A 22115-nucleotide genomic window follows, 5' to 3' on the forward strand; every position below is an offset into this window, starting at 1 on the left:
ACTCGTTTCAGTGGTGTTTTGCTACCTTTAGAAGACGATATGTGACCCTGGAGCACAAAGCAGTCTTAAATCTCTGGGGTATATTTTTAGCAATAGCCAAAAATACATTTTGTGGGTCAAACATTATAGATTTTTCTTTTATGCCAAAAATCATTAGAATATTAAGTAAAGATCATGTTCCATGAAGATATTTCATAAATTTCCTACCGTAAATATATCAAAACTTAATTTTTGATTAGTAATATGCATTGCTAAGAACTTAATTGTTGGACCACTTTAAAGATGATTTTCTCATATTTAGATTTTTTTGCACCCTCAGATTCCAGATTTTTTAAAATAGTTGTATCTCGGCGAATATGTCCTCCTAACAAACCATACATCGATGGAAAGATGATTTATATTCAAGTTTCGTATGACGTATAAATCTCAATTTTTAAAAATTGACACTTAAGACTGGTTTTGTGGTCCAGGGTTCACATATACAGACGACGCTCTAACAAACAAATCTCCAACTCTCTCTCTTCCAGCTCCTTGTTTTCGGGTCTGTTTTCATAGATTTGGATTCAATAAATCAGCACAGACGGGTTCAAAGACCCTCAAACAGGTAAGGACGGTCTTGGGTGCTTACCTGAGAACCCCATAGGGGCCGAATACGCCGTTCCTCCAGTTTCAGTGGAAGCAGGCACAGAACCTGGAGAATCTACGGAGAAACAGAGTGACAGCTGTCAATCACAGGGTTAAAAGACCCTTAGGCCTCATTTTTAGGTCATGTCAGACCTTCATTTTCCCGGCGGCTCCCTCTACTTTTCTGTCATGCAAAATAAATAAAGCGTTTCTGAGGTTAAAGTCTGCACCGAGAAAGAGCCGAGAGCGAGAGCGCTCTAATAGGAATACACTGTTTAGCAGGATATACTCCAAGTCCAAAACAACGAGCTAATAAGGAACTCGCAGCAGCCTTGAAAACTGTGTACAGTCAATTTTCTAATTGGTGTGCGAGCAGACAGGAAAACTCCTGTCGCTCCTGTTAACCCCTTAATACACGGGTCTGGAATATTGTCTCCGTATGTTCGGATCTAACGTCAGTTTCCTGGAAGTACTGTGATCAAACAACTGCGGGAGAAAATACGTCAGTCACAACGAAAGCTCCCAACGAGGATCATTTAAGAACTAGCATAGTACTTCTTACCCTGGTAATTTAAGGTAATCGCAGATCTGATCTAGCCAACACATGGTTTACGCTAACAAGAACTTTAGGTTTCTAAAAGAACAGGCTAATGCTAACTTGTGAGGATGGGTTTTTTTAAAAATCCAAAGCATTAGCCTGTCTTCATTTGACTTCTCATTAAATTAGTTTTAAATGTTTGCTAAAGGCACTGAATTTAGAGCTAAACAAGAAGCATTTCCTAGTAAATAAATAATGCATTCAGTTCAGCGTCTTTACATGAACTAGCACACCAAGCACAATGAAAATGACTCCAAACACAGATGATGTAAGAACTAACAGTTACCTAAATGGTGCTGATTTATGGTAAATATAATTATAAATTATAACACCTGGTTTATGCCAACAAAGATAAGTAGGGCAGAAACTATGTTTAAATAGCTAAAATAACAGGCTAATGTAGAGTGTAGCATGGGATTTTGAAACACACACCAAGTTAGCATTAGCATTAACTTGTATTATCATATTTAACAACACTTCCCATTAAACTAGCTTTGTTTAATTCATTAAAAATGTAATATTATATCATTGTAAAACCCTGACACAAATATGAATAATGAAAAAGCAATAAAGTTCAGAGGAGCACAGCAATATCTAATTTGACTGAGCTGATGAAAAGCTTTAAGTTATTTGTTTTATTTCATGTCATGTTACCATTCACCATTATCAAAAAAAAAAAAAAAAACTCAAGGGGCATTTCCATGCATTTTTGGACACGTACCATGGTGACATCCTACCACTTGTAAGGATAACGAGTTCTTAAGTGTTAATATTAGAGGATATTTCCAAAACTGTGAGAGGGAATTGACAACTTGGAGAGTTGGACACTTTGCGGTCAGTCTAATGAGACACGGTCGAACCTGAACCTGACCAGAGAGAGAGAGAGAGAGAGAGAGAGAGAGAGAGAGAGAGAGCAAAAGATGTGGGATCAAGCAGCAGCTTCAAACACGCTATGATCCATTTTCCAGAGAGAAAGAAACAATGGTGTTGTAAAACGGATGCTTTGAAGCTGTCCATCACAGGCGCAGGTTCCACTCAATAAAACCTTTAGAGACCCAAACAGCTTCCGACGAGTCTCACGTGTAAACAGATCGCGTGACGTGGCTCTGTTGCTCCTGACGTTATCAATGAGACACACACACACACACACACACACACGAACAAGCGACGAATAACTTCCTCCCAGCGCTCAGTGTCACTCTCTCTTTCAGTCTGAGAAAATCTCCAGTCTTCTATTGTTCTCTGTCTCGCGTCCAAGAGCAGCTAATGGAAGTGTGTGTGTGTGTGTGTGTGTGTGTGTGTCCTCACAGGAAATGTCCTCCCCAAACTGGCTTCCCTGTCCTCCACCGCGGCGCCTTTTCTCGTTCACATTCTGCTTTCTCCCTCAGTTGCTCCGAAACCCCAAACTGATTCATAAAAGAAGACATGACTCAAAGAGCGAGAGCCGGTGTCAGTCAGCGTAGAGTCGTTCCCACACACACACGCAACTATAAACATGATCGAGACGCACACATTCGGGCTTAAAGAAACGATTTCGAAACAGGCACTCGTCGGAGCTGGTGGCTGGATTTTCTCAGTGCGTAAGCGATACTGTTTAACTGAGGCAGTTTTGGGCCGGGATTGAGAAGGATCTTTACGGGGGCAGGAAACCTCATCCGGGACACTGCCAAATACAACACGCTTATCTGAAGCGAATATACAGGACATGCTCAAGAGCCATATGGCATTATGGGTAGAGAGAGAGAGAGAGAGAGAGCAAAGGCTCAAGACGCAAAGCGACACTCCCAAAACCTCCGATTAATTCGGCAGACAAATCAGCTCTCTCAGCATTCCCTTCATGTGAAAAACATCACGACTATTACACAATGCATCATTACCATATTCATATACTGTGCTATTTATGCATTTACTCCAATTCCTAGCACTTTGGAGTTAAAAGCATCATCTAAGTGCTAAGTATGGTAATCATTCAGATACACCAAAGTATGAAATCATGCCCACAAAATGATTATTATATTCATATACCACATGATTACCGAATATACAAAGTCTAAAAAGACCTACTAAATTTAATAAGATTTACAAAACAGTATCATTACATGTAGCAGTGTACTAGATGATTACCATATTCAAGTACCATGGTATTTATGTGGTAAAATCACCATGATATTACCATTGTAAATGTCCAAAATGTTCATTGCATGCAATTTGTATCTCAAACAAAACTTTTTTTTTAAAGACTCCACATCAGCTTGAAATTAAGATGACACTTAAACACTTAAAGTGGTTTAAGAAAATATGGTATTTAAATGGTCCAATACCATGGTGTTACTATAGTAAACGTGCCAAAAAAACTTAATTGCAAGTTACAAATGAACTTTTTAAGGTTCCAAATCTGCTTAAATTTAAGATAAAACTCCAACCTTTTTTAATCTGGTTTAAGAAAAAGCAGTGGGATGGTGAGAATACCATGGTGTTACTATAGTAAATGTGCAAAAAACTTCATTGCAAACCACTTTAAACTTTTTAAAAGACTCCATATCTGCTTAAAATTTAAGGTGAAACTTCTACGTACCAGGTGGTTTAAGAAAATCGGTGGGATATCTTGAGTACGGGGGCGGGGGGGGATTCTGGAGGAGAAGAAAGAGAGGGAGAGAGAGGCCGTGAGTGGAGATGTGGGCTGATGATAAGGCCTGGCATTCTCTGGGAAAAGTGTTTGTGTAGTGCTGAGGGCAACAAGCACAACACTGATAAACACACGGCCGCCTGGCGCCAGACTCCACACACACACACACACACACACAAACTAACTTCACTGAACGCTGGGGCCCCTCCAGCGGGGTTTCACATGAACAACCACAGACTGGAGCGCCAGCTGAATAGTCTGTGCATTTTATCCACATGGAAACATTCATCAGTGTATAAGAATAATAATTATAATCAGTAGCTCATACCAAGACACTTATTTGATGAAACTGTTGGTTAAGCTACTGAAAAACTACCAAACAGACCACATATGAACGACTGTAAAATGCGTATTCTTTGTCAAATATATAACTTTATGCGCAAGTTTACTGCAATACTGTAGAGGTTATGTATTTAAAAGAATAAAAAGCGAATTCTTGACAACAAACTCTTGATGACAGTTTTAATGCTACTAAATATATATTATTTATTGCTATCTCTGTTCCATTCTATTCTGTTTTGATCTTCTGCATATAAAAACCCAAATAATGTTTTGTTGAAACATTTTCTCTAAACACTCACACACATAAACATGCTATGTGCTGTTATAGTACTGCATAAGCACTATATGAAACATTTATAACAGCCTGAATTATTTTAGATCAAATCCCCTATATTCTTTTCTCTTCTGTTCTATTTAATTCTATTGCATTCTAACTAAAGCTGTAATTAAATTCCACAGAAGGCCACTGTTATGTGAATGTTATAATAGCAGGCTACAAGCACTATATACTTCTGTGCAGAAGAGCCAGGATAAGCCTCTATATGTTCTTCAGCAGCTGTAATAACGCTCATTATTTCTCAAAACTGAGATATGTGAGAGGAGAGACGTTCGTACCGAGCTCGCACAGTCTGCTCATGTGATGCGGGTTGCAGCACACGAGCTCCGGGTTGATTTTCCCGTAAGATTCACAGCACGAAAGTCTCTTTAATTCCGAGGAGTGCCGGAGGTCCGGCCACCGGAACACCTTGTAGAGCAGCAGCGGCAGCGGGTACGAGTGCTGACCCAGCCTGGCGTCCGCTTTCCCCGGCAGGAGGAGGCAGGGGGTCCGCGCGCCCCCCCGGGACTCGACCGCCTGTAAGAGCACTCCAGCTGCTTCTCCTTGATCTTCTTCAGGATGGAGTACGTCAGCGCTTTCAGTTCGGCCTCGGTGCCGGGGTTAGGCTTACTGGCGCCCGGTTTCCCGAGGCAGCAGCCCGCGTTGCCGCCAACGCGCGTACCGGTGTCCGCGTCCCCGTCGCCCTCCACGGGCGCGCGGCTCCTCCAGAGTCGCCGGACGAGCCCCGATCGTTTGGTCCTGAACATGCGGGACGACAAGAGGGTTCCCCGGCTACAAAACGGCCCATTTTTGTCCGCAGTCATGAAGATCCGGAGGTCCGAATCCCACAGCAGCGCAGAGCAGACGGCGAGGAAGAAACGGCGAGCAGGAGAAGCGCACGCGATCCGTTTCATACGCCAGACTTTAAAATATTTCACCCCGACGAAACCGACACGGAATCCAAAAGCAGAGAAGCTGAAACGACTGTCTGGCCTGAAACAAACTAACACATATCTCGCACCCAGCCGATCTCATTTCACAACTCAATCATCGGAGCAGATCCACGAGAAACCAGTTCGGTCCTTAATCCACAGCGATCGCTCGGGTTCGGGATTATTAATCTGCCGCGTTCTCCGTCTGACATCAGATCTGCAGCTCGGACCGAACTGACACCAGCCTATAAATCCACATCAGACCCCGCTGGAGAAAACCTCTCGCGCTCCACGGACCGACTATTAGCACGGAACGCTCGAAATATCCACAAAACAGGCGATCCGTCTCCAGATCCATAAATGCGGGAAGTTTTCCGAGTCGATGAAGACTGAAGGACCTGAGAACCAGATGAAGATCAGACGCCTCTCTCTCTCTCTCTCTCTCTCTCTCTCTCTCTCGGTGTGTGTGTGTGTGTGTGTGTGTGTCTCTCCGTGTCTCTCATTGGCGCGTCGGGGGTCATGTTATGTCTAGACACCCTGTCGCTTTAAAAAAAAAAAAAAAAAAAAAAAAAAAAAAAAAAAAAAAAAAAAAAAGACAGGCAGGAAAAAGTGATTGTGTTTGCGCAAAACATAAAACAAAGTAACATGTAACCATCAGACTGAGACATCAGACGCAGAGTTATATAATAAAGTTACAGTGTAATGGATGGAATTAGAATTGTGTGGTTTGTGCTGGTCACACACCACACAAACCACACAAACTCAACAACACACACACACACACACACACACACACACACACACACACACACACTGACGCCAGGCGCGCAGGTAAATTCACATTAAGAATGAACCACACAAACTCAACAAATTTTTTATGATGCAGTCATGGACATGAAAACACATTTCTTGCATATAAATTATACCGAATTGACATAAAAATAATACATATGTATAATATATATTATTATACTTTGGAACAAATGGTTAATATTTTTAATCATTTTTTTATGTAAATTGTTTTTTATTTTTATGCATTATTTGTAAAATCATTTTAATACTACTATTTTATAATAATAAATAGTAACTCATAATTATTTACTGTATTTTATTATAAATGATCATTTATCAACATTTATGTTTTATATTTATTTATTACATTCCAATTAACAAGTAAGTTTGTATTATTTAATATTAATATATTACTAGTAATATTATTAAATATATTAAAATTAATTGTATTGTTATACACAACAACAATTAGATGTTGGAATAATTTTGTTTAAATTATTTTAATAATAATTATTTGTATTATTTTATTGGCAGTGTTTGTGAATGGGTGAACATTTTTCTGTCTGTATAAAGAACACAAGAACTGCTGCCAGCCTACTGGTGACAAAATTTCACATTTTCAAAGCACACACACACACACAACACACACACACACACGATTGACTGGTGAGTTAGTGACGGTTTATACAAATGATTTTTCTGCGGATGTGCACGAGTTTTGCTGCATCAGATGATTCACTGAATTCTCTCAAACTCATAAACAGCTCAGCAGCACTTTCTGCCTGCTCTCCTGCCATTAACCTGGAATCCCTTTCAAACCCAGAAACACTTCGCGGGGGTTCGCGCCTCTGATCAATGGACGACGCACTGGCGCGCGCAGGGTGTGACAGACTGGCTGCGCGCGGACAGCTGTCTGGCCGCGCGTCACAATGACTGTAATGACGCAATCAGCGGCGCGCAGAGCGAGCGCTTTTATGATCCGCTGCCGTTCCAAATAATGAAGAGAAATAAACAGCGTCAGACTTCACGATCACGACATTCCATAAAAGAGAGAGAGAGAGAGAGAGAGAGAGAGAGAGAGAGAGAGACTGCAGGGCACTAGAGAAGATAAGGAATGATTATGATGGGCTGCTATTGTCGTGATGCTCGCTGGCGCCGCGCGAGCTTATGAAGATCTGCTGCTTGTCACACATTAACGTCCGCAAACACTAACACTACTGTCTGGCCTATCCATCCATCTTTCATAGATAATTCATTTTGTAAATACGGTTTTTTTTTCTGTCTAAATGTATAATCCTAAATTAATAAGTGTTTTTCTAAAAATTTTATTGAATTCTTTCAAAATAAATCTTATTTTAAAACAATTTTTCTAGTTATTTTTTTTTAAACTCCTTAATTTATCAAGCATTCTTTTATCTTGCATGCATGCTCTCATTTATTTTTATTTAGTCCAAATGGAGTCAAACAAATGCCCCGTGTCAGGTATTTTTTAGTTATGGCAACATACCTGACCTGTGAGGGAATGACGTTTATGACTTCGGAGCAAACACAGCTGTTTTGATTTATCCAACACGGACTCATCTGATAGTATCAGCAGAAACTTCATGAGGGCTCAGATGTGGACAGTGATATGATGGAGATCAGTTCCACTCATCTCTGTCCTGCTCACAAATAAATGACCGGCGGATGCAGGATATCACAGCCTGTTCGCTTTCCACTTCAGTGGACCAGAAAGAGTTTTATGTGGTTTGTGGCCTGTCTTTCTTGAGAAGTAAAAAACATATAAACGGTTCTACATATACAAGCAAAACCTACAGTTTCTGATAGAATCCAGCATGTGCTCATCTATGGCAAGTGTATTTAATGGAAGTTGTTCTGGCTGACTGTGAATTTCAGAGAAATTCCTGTTTCCTTTAACACTGAAAGCTGATCAATTGGCCTGCTAGAAAAACCCCACAGGAAGCTGACAGTCCCTATTGATGAGGGTCAAAGGTCTACGCTGTGAGAGCGGAACGAAAGCAGACCTATAAGAGATTAAAACCATAAACAGTCTGTTGCCTCAGTCCTACCCTATCCATCCTGGAGTGGTTTTTGTTTTGTTGTTGTTAGCAATAGTTCTGACAACTTTTATTTTTTAGCATTACTTCTAAATGATTTGTAAGTTTTTTTAGCTTAAGTTCTGAGTGATTTTGTTTTGTAATAGGTTAAAGCTATTTTGTATTTTTTAGATAGTTTGAAGCGATTTTTATTTTGTGGAATAGTTCTGAGAATTTTTATTTTTACAACCAGTTCTGAGGTGTTTTATTCTATACATTTTTTTTAGTGATAGTTTCATGAGCGATTTTGTTTTTTTACGTGATAGTTCGAGCAATTTTCATTTTTTTTTTATCACTAGTTCTGAGCGTTTTTTTATGTTTTAGTGATAATTCTGAGTGATTTTTTATTTGTAGCATTAGGTCTGAGGCAATCTTTTTGTTTGGTGAATAGTTTGGAGTGTTTTTTTAACGATTATAACGGAGCGATTTTTTTTTGTTTTGTTGGCGATAGTTCCACAGCAAGTTTTATCTAGCATCTACTCTCTCTCTCTATGCAAACTAGGTAGGTAATTGTTTTTAACAGACAAATTAATCTAGTACTAATAAAACCACTAAAACTACGCACAAGAACAAACTGCGGAAAAAACTAAATTCCAAACTAAGTTAAAATGAAAATTTGAAAATATACAAATCAATCTCAGTCAAAATAGTTAGAAATAAGTTTTATTAAATCTGAGCATAAACACTGGCAGCTTCAGGAATTAGAAATTAGAGTGAACTCTGTACAGATTCCGCTTCAGTGCCTATCGGTTGTAAAACGCCTGTTGCTGTAAATGGCAGGCATGTTTAAGACGGGGCCTCCTAATCACAAGCACTGCAGAAATTGCATGTGTTCAGTACTCTCAGAATGCATGTAATCAACTCACATAATTACCCTGCCGTATTAGAAAACACACGCTACATGAAACTACGGGCTAACTTGAGCGTTATAAGGGCTGACGTGGGCCACCTATAACAGCTAGAAAAAAGATTTAAAGAACGCAGAGGAGACATAGCACTCACCGTTGAAAGCCAAACCGATGGGGCGACCAGCAGAAGAATCACATCCACTGAGAGCTTTGATGGACACAGATGACATGTAAAAGCACCACAACAGTAGGGTCGGTAGTGCACGCGGCCGGTGGCCTCTTGTCTAGCGTTAGTTATAAAATGGCCGCTCCCGTGAACGAAGAATTCAAACAGGACCTGATCCCCAGATGCGGCGCCATATGCCCCGCTCTGGCTGCCTCTCTCACTGGATGCCACGGTAAAAGCTGGACTGGCTTTATGACCGTCAGCTGAACTCTAGACCTCACTTTTAGAGTTTATTATATGACATTGAATTGCTCGTGTGTAAACTTCGGGCTGTCCACTCGAGTGCTTCAGAAAGAAGTGCTGCGACGCCACGCACTCACACACCACTGGATCAGTTAAGACGGGGGGACAACCAGGGAGATATAAACCGACGATCACACTGAGTAGGAAGACTAAGATCCAGAGACTAATTATTGCGCCGTGCAATGCGATGCTTGGTTGTCTTTGGTTGACAAGGTGTTGCTCTGGGGCGTGCTAAGGTGTTTTGGATTTTTAAACATATTGTAGGCTTAATCCATTTGCTAATTTGTTCTGAGCGGGAAATGGGCTGCTAGGCCAGTTCTAGTGACTGGATTTGAGAACGTTACTATGCATTGCTAAGGTGCTATATATTTTTTTATAGTTCTGGATGATTTTAATTTTTTTGTGATAGTTCTGAGCAAATTTTTTAACAATGTCCTGAGTGAAATTTATTTATTTTTGATAGTTTTTTGTGATAGTTCTCAGTGATTTAGATTTTTTTTAGTGATAGATAAGAGTGGTTTTTATTATTTTTATTGATAGTTCTGGGTTTGTTTTTTGTTTTTTTTTAGCAATAGTTCTGAGCAGTTTTTTAGTGATAGTTCTGTGATTTTAGTGATTAGCAGGTCCCCCCCCCCCTTTTTTTAGAGATAGTTCTGAGCAGTTTTTTTTTTCTTACAGTCCCAAGTCAAAATCCGTGTATTATATTCTGCTCTCTAGATTGTCAGCCAATCTAGCCAACAGCATTCTAATGCCAACAGATCACAGTCTTCCCCCACCATGGGTCCAATGTGCGCGTGGCGTGGGTTTGGGCGGCCCCCCTTCCCCGTGGATGGGGGCTGTGGTTCCCCGCACCCCCCCCCATAGCGGTTACGGTGTGGGTGGGTTGGGGGGGGGGAGAGGGGTGGGGTTTATGTGATGCCCCAGTCATTGGAGAGTGGGCGGGATCGGCAGACTGACCAGAAGGTGGCCGGCTGTCATGCCGGGAAATAACAGACACACTGACTTTATACACAGATGTGCGTAACTGCCTTACCAAAACAATTAAAAAAATAATAATATCAAAATAATTTACGAGGGCAGACAGAACAGTTGTTATCATTAACTAAAACTGTATTAAAACATTCCTGTTATTGAAATAAATATGAAAAATAGAAAATAGAAATATTACCTGACAATTGAAACTAAATTAATGCACCCCCGCACCCCTTTCAGACCCCCGTTTAGATGACCAGTCGAGCCTGTTGAGCGACGGAGATCCGCGACTGTATTTTTGTTAGTCTGTTTAGACGGAATAATTACTAATTTGAATATTGCACTTGTTCATTGTGCAATCATCAGCCAGTCTGCACCGGAGACTCCGAGAGACTTTCTGAATGAACGGATCCTCCGTGTGTGCGCTTATAAACCATGCCGTCTGTCTCTGGTGTGTATAGTCTTAAGCGATTATTTGCGGTTTTTCAGAAATGCGTGTGTCCCTGTAGGTGTCTGAGATCCTGAGTGCGTTTGGACTGACTTTCTGCTTCTATGTTTCTTCTTTCAACCCTTGATTTTGAACGGGATGAGAGCTTGGTCAAATTTCAGCTTTGAGTGAAGAGGTCCGCGAAAACACAACAATCGTCACATTTTCAAAACATGTTCGTCCAAAGGTCGCTCTGGACGTTCAGTAGCTGCTTTGTGTCATTTTCTTTCGCGAAATGTTTTTGTTTTTGGCTTTTCCAGCTCGGCGGAGGCGCCCGTGGAGAGCCTACCCAAGACTCAAGGCGTTTTCCTCCGAGGCATATGTCATTTCCTGTGCTTGCCCTTCTCCTTCTTGGCTAACCCAAACACCTTGGAAGGAGGACACGAGGTTGTCACGGAAACAACGTTTAGGCCCCCTTAAAGGGGGGCAGTACAGGCTGCCGAGTGCCCATTCACAGGACTTGCAGTAAATCTAGGCCTATTGTGGATCGGCCAGAAATGTCCTCACCAACAAACAGCTTAACACGGATGAGATTCTTCCAAAATCAAGTCATTTTCTGTCCACATCGAAATCAAAAATGGTTTCATATTCAAGTTAAAATTGAGGCTCAATTGATTCTGATTGCAATCAATTTTGCACTGAACTTATCTGTTTGCGAAACGAAAACCCTTAGGGAATAGTATCAGACCTAATCATGCATATGAAAATGATTGAAGTTTGTTTAAGTTTTAAACTAAAGTTAGAAATGTTGCCTTGGCAACCACAATCGACAAAATAGGTTGCAAGAGAAATAGTAAAAAGTTACAAAAAAAATAAAAAAAGGAAATACACATACTAAACTAATACTATCGTCAAAACACCACAATACAATTCCTAAAATTGATATAAAATAAAAATAAAAATGGAAACTACAAACATAAAGTTTCTAATTCAAAATATTAATGAATACCATATATAAATATATAATTATTATATAATCTATATATATAGATAGATAGTATAGATATATAGTATATATAAGGTTTATATATAATATATAATAAAAATAACACTGCTGCAACAAAAACAGTGGCTAATGGCCGATATCATGCAGAAATTTATATAATTTAATTAAAATAATATGAAACAAATATTGAAATAAAGCTTAAAACTAAACAAAAACAGCACAGACATGTAAGCCAACACTAACAGAAAAACTATGAACAAACTGTAAGTTTTTATATGAAACTAACATTACCAACGATTAATATTTGCTGTGAAATATATATACGGCTCTTTGGTAGTTAATAGGTAAATAGTGACATTAACTAATCGTAACCAAAATAAAGTCCCTTCTGTAAAGCAAACCGTTCATCTGTCTGTCAGCACCAGGAAGTCTCTCTGTCATATTAAGATTAACTCTTAATTCAGAACTACCCAGGACGAAATCAGCGCTAGGACACTCATCCAATAATCCCCCAACACCCACAAAAAACTCTATACACCGTTTTAAGTTCAAGCATGTTACGGTAGCAATCTCAAAATCTCTCTCTCTCTCTGTCTGTCTCATCACAGAGAGACGCTTTCATTGGGAGTGTTGTGGTCATGGGGTTTGTGTGTCCGACTTTTCTTCCTCTAACTCAAACCTTTCCTCCTCCCCCTCGTCCCTGCCTGCCCCTCTGAGCTCCATTCACTCGTTTCAGCAGGAAAAACACACCTCTGAACGAAAGCAGGACGCAATCACAGTCAAAAATGTAAATGGAGTCGGGAGGAGGCTTTTGTTTGGGACTGAAGCGCCTCAATCTTTCATCCCACACACACACACAAACAAGAAACATAAAACAAATGCCGGTGGAGGCCAGAGAAAGGGAGCAGCGCACACACACACATACACACACACACACACACTGAGTGCTGTACTTTAACATGTGTTTGTGTAAAGCTTCCATCATTTAGCCGCTCTTATCGTGAAAACCCATCTAAAGACCCTTCACTCACACACACACACACACACACACCACACACACACACACACACACACACTCCGCCCAGCGCTGAATTAAACACCATCATAAAAACTCTTTAAAGTGGCTGTAATGAGAACCATCTGTACGCAGGAACCCGGCCTAGACCAAACCAACCCTCTCTCGCTCTCTCAGGGTCTCTCGGAAACACAATCGCCGCTGTATGCGTGCGTTCAGAGCTCAGGGACGGGACAAATCGACCAGGTTTGGCTACCGACAGGGAGAGCAAAATCATAAACATCACTCATTCTCTCTCTCTCACACACACACACACACAATTTACCCATGTTTACAGTGTAAAGTCAACATGAAAACCAGGGTGGTATTGTTGATTCAAATGAAACTATTAAAAATTGTTTTGGTCATGTGAAAAACAAAGCTGAAATATATATCTATATCTATCTATATATATATATATATATTAAATTAAATACTACCACGAAAAAATAAGCTACCATGAAATCAGTGTTGTTATTTTTAACTTAATGTAAAAGTATTAAAGATCTTTTTAGTTAACTGAAGTAAAGCCAAAATAAAATAAAATAAATTTTAAATATTACATTAAAAACTTGGCAACTAACTGAAATAAATAAGTTAGCATGAAATTAGTATTGTTATTGTTATTTATTACTTAAAGTAAAAGCTAGCCTTACAAATCCTTTTATGTTTATTTAAATAATAAAATAAAATAATATATAATAAAAAAGGATACAAAAACAAAATGAGAAATGTTGCCTTGATTACTAAACTGAACTAAAATAAGTTTAAGTTGAAGTACTAAAGTTACTAAAAAATAAAAAATAAATAAATAAATAAATAAATAAAAAAGCTAAGTATTTAAAAAAAACACAAAAAAAAAAGCAAACCCTAAATGACAAAATTACAAAAATCAAAGTATTTTGGCTAAAATTGCAAAGGCAAACATTTTAACCACAATAATTACATTAAATAAAATGATAAAACCATTTGTTTTAGAAAAAATTATCAATTAACTGACAAAGAAATTTGTTTAATTTTGAATACGACTAAATGACAAAACGTAATAATAAAAACGACTTCCTATTACAAAAAATAATAAAAATGAAAAAAAGACGGCACCTCGCTCGATTTTTAAAAAGCTTAAACTAAAATTAAAAACGGATGAAATCGAAACTATGTTAGAATTAACGTTGTATATATTATAAATTATAACATGATTATAAATAATACTAAACTAACATGCTAGTAAACAAGTTTCATTTCCTTTGGTTTTGCAACCGTGTTCCAATCAACGCCAATTTAATTGATTTTGATTGGTAAAACAGTGCCTATATAGCTAGTTGGACTAGTACTAGTTAACATCTTCCAGCAGACTGCATGGTGGTTGCAGACCTCAGTGGATCAGGAAAGTATTTTTTAGGTGCAGAGGAAGTTACAACATTTTGATGAAAGATTACGAAGACAAACCACCTGTTCTCTGGAACCAATGTGCATGATAAGCCCTGAGTATGTGTATTAAGGAAGCAAATATGGTCAATTTTGATTTCATGTTGACTTTAAGCCCTCGTTTCAGTGGTGTTTGCTACCTTTAGAAGACGATATGTGACCTGGAGCACAAAGCAGTCTTAAGTCTCTGGGGGTATATTTGTAGCAATAGCCAAAAACTAATCATTGTATGGGTCAATACATTATAGATTTTTCTTTAATGCCAAAATATCATTAGAATATTAAGTAAAGATCATGTCCATGAAGATATTTCATAAATTTTCCTATTGCTACATATATCAAAACTTAATTTTTGATTAGTAATATGCATTGCTAAGAACTTAATTTGGACCACTTTAAAGATGATTTTCTCAATATTTAGATTTTTTTGCACCCTCAGATTCCAGATTTTTTAAATAGTTGTATCTCGGCCGAATATTGTCCTCCTAACAAACCATACATTAATGGAAAGATGATTTATTCAAGTTTTGTATGACGTATAAATCTCAATTTTTAAAAATTGACACTTAAGACTGGTTTTGTGGTCCAGGGTCACATTATCTAAGACGCACGCTCTACAAAACAAATCTCCAACTCTCTCTCTTCCAAGCTCCTCGTTTTCGGCTCTGTTTTTCATAGATTTGGATTCAAATAAATCAGCACAGACGGGTTCAAAGACCCTCAAACAGGTAAGGACTGTCTTGAGTGCTTACCTGAGAACCCCATAGGGGCCGAATACGCCGTTCCTCCAGTTTCAGTGGAAGCAGGCACAGAACCTGGAGAATCTACGGAGAAACAGAGTGACAGCTGTCAATCACAGGGTTAAAAGACCCTTAGGCCTCATTTTTAGGTCATGTCGGACATTCATTTTCCCGCTCCCTCTACTTTTCTGTCATGCAAAATAAAAAAGCGTTCTTTCTGAGGTTAAAGTCTGCACCGAGAAAGAGCCGAGAGCGAGACGCGCTCTAATAGGAATACACTGTTTAGCAGGATATACTCCAAGTCCAAAAAACAACGAGCTAATCAGGGACTCACAGCAGCCTTGAAAACTGTGTACAGTCAATTTTCTAATTGGTGTGCGAAGCAGACAGGAAAAAACTCCTGTCGCTCTGTTAACCCACACCACTTAATACCCGGGTTCTGGAATATTGTCTCCGTATGTTCGGATCGCTAACGTCAGTTTCCTGGAAGTACTGTGATCAAACAAATCATGCGGGATCTGAACAATACGTCAGTCACAACGAAAGCTCCCACGAGGATCATTTAAGAAACTAGCATAGTACTTCTTACCCTGGTAATTTAAGGTAATCGCAGATCTGATCTAGCCAACACATTGGTTTACGCTAACAAGAACTTTAGGTTTCTAAAAGAACAGGCTACTGCTAACTTGTGAGGATTTGGGTTTTTTTACAAAAATCCAAAGCATTAGCCTGTCTTTCATTTGACTTCTCATTAAATTAGCTTTAAATGTTGCTAAAGGCACTGAATTTAGAGCTAAACAAGAAGCATTCTTAGTAAATAAATAATGCATTCAGTTCAGCGTCTTTTACATGAACTAGCACACCAAGGCACAATGAAAAATGACTCCAAACACAGATGATTTAGAGAACTAACAGTTACCTAAATGGTGATTTATGGTAAATATAATTATAAATTATAACACCTGGTTTATGCCAACAAAAGATAAGTAGGAGCAGAAAACTAGTGTTTAAATAGCTAAAATAACAGGCTAATGTAGAGTGTAGCATGGGATTTTGAAAACACACACTAAGTTAGCATTAGCATTAACTCGTATTATCTATTTAACAACACATGCCATTAAACTAGCTTTGTTTTTAATTCATTAAAAATGTAATATTATATCATTGTAAAAACCCTGACACAAATATGAATAATGAAAAAGCAATAAAGTTCAGAGGAGCACAGCAATATCTAATTTGACTGAGCTGATGAAAAGCAAATATTTAATTTGTTTATTTCATGTCATGTTACCATTCACCAGTATCAAAAAAAAAAAAAAGCTCAAGGGGCATTTCCATGCATTTTTGGACACGTACCATGGTGGACATCCTACCACTTGTAAGGATTAACGAGTTCTTAAGTTTAATATTAGAGGATATTTCCAAAACTGTGAGAGGGAATTGACAACTTGGAGAGTTGGACACTTTGCGGTCAGTCTAATGAGACACGGTCGAACCTGAACCTGACCACAGAGAGAGAGAAAGAGAGAGAGAGAGAGAGAGAGAGGAGAGAGCAAAAGATGTGGGATCAAGCAGCAGCTTCAAACAACGCTATGATCCATTTCCACAGAGAGCAAAGAAAACCATGCGTGTTGTAAAACGGGCGTGGGACAGACTTTGAAGCTGTCCATCAACAGGAGCAGGTTCCACTCAATATAAAACCTTTAGAGACCCAAACGGCTTCCGACGAGTCCTCCGTGTAAACAGATCGCGTGACGTGGCAGCTCTTGTTGCTCCTGACGTTTTTATCAATGAGACGCGCACAAACACACACACACACACGAACAAGCACGACGAATAACTTCCTCCCAGCGAATCAGTGTCCACTCTCTCTTTTCAGTCTGAGAAAAATCTCCAGTCTTCTTCATTGTTCTCTGTCTCGCGTCCAAGAGCAGCTAATGGAAGTGTGTGTGTGTGTGTGTGTGTGTGTGTCCTCACAGGAAATGTCCTCCCCAAACTGGCTTCCCTGTCCTCCACCGCGGCGCCTTTTCTCGTTCACATTCTTGCTTTCTCCCTCAGTTGCTCCGAAACCCCAAACTGATTCATAAAAGAAGAATGACTCAAAGAGCGAGAGCCGGTGTCAGTCAGCGTAGAGTCGTTCCCACACACACACGCAACTATAAACATGATCGAGACGCACACATTCGGGCTTAAAGAAACGATTTCGAAACAGGCCACTCGTCGGCGCTGGGCTGGATTTTCTCAGTGCGTAAGCGATACTGTTGTTTAATGCGAGCAGTTTTGGCCGGGATTGAGAAGGATCTTTACGGGGGCAGGAAACCTCATCCGGGACACTGCCAAATACAACACGCTTATCTGAAGCGAATATACAGGACATGCTCAAGAGCCATACGGCAGGGTTTTGGTAATAGAGAGAGAGGAGAGAGGAGAGAGAGAGAGAGAGCCAAGGCTCAAGACTAAGCGCAAAGCGACACTCCCAAACCTCCGATTAATTCGGCAGATAGAATCAGCATCTCTCAGCATTCCCTTCATGTGAAAAACATCACGAACTATTACACAATGCAATCATTACCATATTCATATACTGTGCTATTTCTGCATTTACTCCAATTACTAGCACTTTGGAGAATGAAAGCATCATCTAAGTGCTAAGTATGGTAATCATTCAGATACACCAAAGTATGAAATCATGCCACAAAATGATTATTATATTCATATACCACATTATTACCGTAATACAAAGTCTAAACGACCTACTAAATTTAATAAGATTTACAAAACAGTATCATTACATGTAGCAGTGTACTAGATGATACCATATTCAAGTACCCTGGTATTATGTGGGTACAAAATCACCATGATATTACCATTGTAAAGTCCAAAATGTTCATTGCATTGCACTTTTGTATCTCAAACAAAACTTTTTTTTTAAAGACTCCACATCAGCTTGAAATTAAGATGACACTTAAACACTTAAAGTGGTTTAAGAAAATATGGTATTTAAATGGTCACAATACCATGGTGTTACTATAGTAAACGTGCAAAAAACTTAATTGCAAGTTACAAATTAACTTTTTTAAGATTCCAAATCTGCTTAAATTTAAGATAAAACTCCAACCTTTTTTAATCTGGTTAGGGAAAAAGCAGTGGGATGGTGAGAATACCATGGTGTTACTATAGTAAATGTGCAAAAAACTTCATTGCAAACCACTTTAAACTTTTTAAAAGACTCCATATCTGCTTAAATTTAAGGTGAAACTTCTACTTACCAGGTGGTTTAAGAAAATCGGTGGGATATCTTGAGTACGGGGGCGGGGGGGATTCTGGAGGAGAAGAAAGAGAGGGAGAGAGAGGCCGTGAGTGGAGATGTGGGCTGATGATAAGGCCTGGCATTCTCTGGGAAAAGTGTTTGTGTAGTGCTGAGGGTTACAGGCAGGACAGCTCTGATAAACACACGGCCGCCTGGCGCCAGACTCCACACACACACACACACACACACACAAACTAACTTCACTGAACGCTGGGGCCTCCAGCGGGTTTCACATGAACAACCACAGACTGGAGCTCCAGCTGAATAGTCTGTTGCATTTATCCACATGGAAACATTCATCAGTGTATAAGAATAATAATTATAATCAGTAGCTCATACCAAGACACTTATTTGATGAAACTGTTGGTTAAGCTACTGAAAAACTACCAAACAGACCACATATGACGACTGTAAGACTGCGTATTCTTTGCCAAATATATAACTTTATGAACAAGTTTACACTATACTGTAGAGGTTATGTATTTAAAAGAATAAAAAGCGAATTCTTGACAACAAACTTTTGATGACAGTTTTAATGCTACTAAATATATATTATTTTCTGTTCCATTCTATTCTGTTTTGATCTTCTGCATATAAAAGCCCAAATAATGTTTTGTTGAAACATTTTCTCTAAACACTCACACACATAAACATGCGATGTGCTGTTATAGTGCTGCATAAGCACTATATGAAACATTTATAACAGCCTGAATTATTTTAGATCAAATCCCCTATATTCTTTTCTCTTCTGTTCTATTTAATTCTATTGCATTCTAACTAAAGCTGTAATTAACAAATACACAGAAGGCCACTGTTATGTGAATGTTATAATAGCAGGCTAACAAGCACTATATACTTTGTACAGAAGAGCCAGGATAAGCCTCTATATGTTCTTCAGCAGCTGTAATAACGACTCATTATTTCTCAAAAACTGAGATATGTGAGAGGAGAACGAGACGTTCGTACCGAGCTCGCACAGTCTGCTCATATGATGCGGGTTGCAGCACACGAGCTCCGGGTTGATTTTCCCGTAAGATTCACAGCAAGAGAGTCTCTTTAATTCCGAGGAGTGCCGGAGGTCCGGCCACCGGAACACCTTGTAGAGCAGCAGCGGGCAGCGGGTACGAGTGCTTGACCCAGCCTGGCGTCCGCTTCCCCGGCAGGAGGAGGCAGGGGGTCCGCGCGCCCCCCCGGGACTCGACCGCCTGTAAGAGCACCTCCAGCTGCTTCTCCTTGATCTTCTTCAGGATGGAGTACGTCAGCGCTTTCAGTTCGGCCTCGGTGCCGGGGTTAGGCTTACTGGCGCCCGGTTTCCCGAAGGGCAGCAGCCCGCGTTGCCGCCAACGCGCGTACCGGTGTCCGCGTCCCCCGTCGCCCTCCACGGCGCGCGGGCTCCTCCAGAGTCGCCGGACGAGCCCCCGATCGTTTGGTCCTGAACATGCGGGACGACAAGAGGGTTCCCCGGCTACAAACGGCCATTTTGTCCGCAAGTCATGAAGATCCGGAGGTCCGAATCCACAGGCGCAGAGCAGACGGCGGAGAAACGGCGAGCAGGAGAAGCGCACGCGATCCGTTTCATACGCCAGACTTTAATATTTCACCCGACGAACCGACACGGAATCCAAAAGCAGAGAAGCTGAAACGACTGTCTGGGCTGCTGGAAACGACCTCAGATCTCGCGCGCACCGAGCTGCTGTCAGTGCGCAATCATCGGAACAGATCCACGAGAAACCAGTTCGGTCTTAATCCACAGCGATCGCTCGGGTTCGGGATTATTAATCTGCCGCGTTCTCCGTCTGACATCAGATCTGCAGCTCGGACCGAACTGACACCAGCCTATAAATCCACATCAGACCCCGCTGGAGAAAACCTCTCGCGCTCCACGACGACTATTAGCACGGAACGCTCGAAATATCCACAAACAGGCGATCCGTCTCCAGATCATAAATGCGGGAAGTTTCCGAGTCGATGAAGAACTGAAGGACTGAGAACCAGATGAAGATCAGACGCCTCTCTCTCTCTCTCTCTCTCTCTCTCTCTCTCGGTGTGTGTGTGTGTGTGTGTGTGTGTCTCTCCGTGTCTCTCATTGGCGCGTCGGGGGTCATGTGATTGTCTAGACACCCTGTCGCTTTAAAAAAAAAAAAAAAAAAAAAAAAAAAAAAAAAAGAACAGGCAGGAAAAAGTGATTGTGTTGCGCAAACATAAAACAAAGTAACATGTACCATCAGACTGAGACATCAGACGCAGAGTTTATAAAGTTACAGTGTAATGGATGGAATTAGAATTGTGTGTTTGTGCTGGTCACACACACACATACACACACACACACACACACACACACACACACACACACACACACACACACACACACTGACGCCAGGCGCGCAGGTAAATTCACATTAAGAATGAACCACACAAACTCAACAAATGTTTATGATGCAGTCATGACATGAAAACACATTTCTTGCATATAAATATACCGAATTGACATAAAAATAATACATATTTATAATATATATTATTTATACTTTGGAACAAATGGTTAATATTTTTAATCATTTTTTTATGTAAATTGTTTTTATTTTTAATGCATTATTTGTAAAATCATTTTAATACTACTATTTTAATAATAATAAATAGTAAACTCATAATTATTTACTGTATTTTATTATAAATGATCATTTATCAACATTTATTTTTTATATTTATTTATACATTCCAATTAAAAATGTTTGTATTATTTAATATTAATATATTATATAATATTTAAATATATTAAAATTAATTGTATTGTTATACACAACAAATTAGATGTTGGAATAATTTGTTTAAATATTTTAATAATAATTATTTGTATTATTTTATTGGCAGTGTTTGTGAATGGGTGAACATGTTTCTGTCTGTATATAAGAACACAAGAACTGCTGCCGCCTACTGGTGACAAATATTTCACATTTTCAAAAACACACACAGAGTGACTGGGGAGTTAGTGACGGTAATACAAATGATTTTTCTGCGGATGTGCAGAGTTTTGCTGCATCAGATGAGTCACTGAATTCTCTCAAACTCATAAACAGCTCAGCAGCTCTCATGTCTGCTCTCTACCATTAACTGGAATCCCTTTCAAACCCAGAAACACTTGGCGGGGGTCGCGCCCTCTGATCAATGGACGACGCACTGGCGCGCGCAGGGTGACAGACTGGCTGCGCGCGGACACTGTCTGGCCGCGCGTCACAATGACTGTAATGACGCAATCAGCGGCGCGCAGAGCGAGCGCTTTTATGATCCGCTGCCGTTCCAAATAATGAAGAGAAATAAACAGCGTCAGACTTCACGATCACGACATTCCATAAAAGAGAGAGAGAGAGAGAGAGAGAGAGAGAGAGAGAGAGAGACTGCAGGGCACTAGAGAAGAAGATAATGATGATGATGATGGGCTGCTATTGTTCGTGATGCTCGCTGGCGCCGCGCGAGCTCATGAAGATCTGCTGCTGTCACACATTAACTCCCAAACACTAACACTACTGTCTGTCTA

At 39.9% G+C, this 22115-nt stretch overlaps 2 pseudogenes; both read right to left on the reverse strand.

Annotated features, from left to right (window-relative positions):
* Window positions 1-5343, reverse strand: part of LOC122149263 — a 16318-nt pseudogene extending 10975 nt beyond the window's left edge.
* A 9884-nt stretch (window positions 5344-15227) lies between these two features.
* LOC109045883 lies at window positions 15228-20626 on the reverse strand (annotated as a pseudogene).
* Between the last annotated feature and the right edge of the window lie 1489 nt (window positions 20627-22115).

The sequence above is a fragment of the Cyprinus carpio genome, chromosome A21 (assembly GCF_018340385.1).
Source record: "Cyprinus carpio isolate SPL01 chromosome A21, ASM1834038v1, whole genome shotgun sequence".
Taxonomy (NCBI): domain Eukaryota; kingdom Metazoa; phylum Chordata; class Actinopteri; order Cypriniformes; family Cyprinidae; genus Cyprinus; species Cyprinus carpio.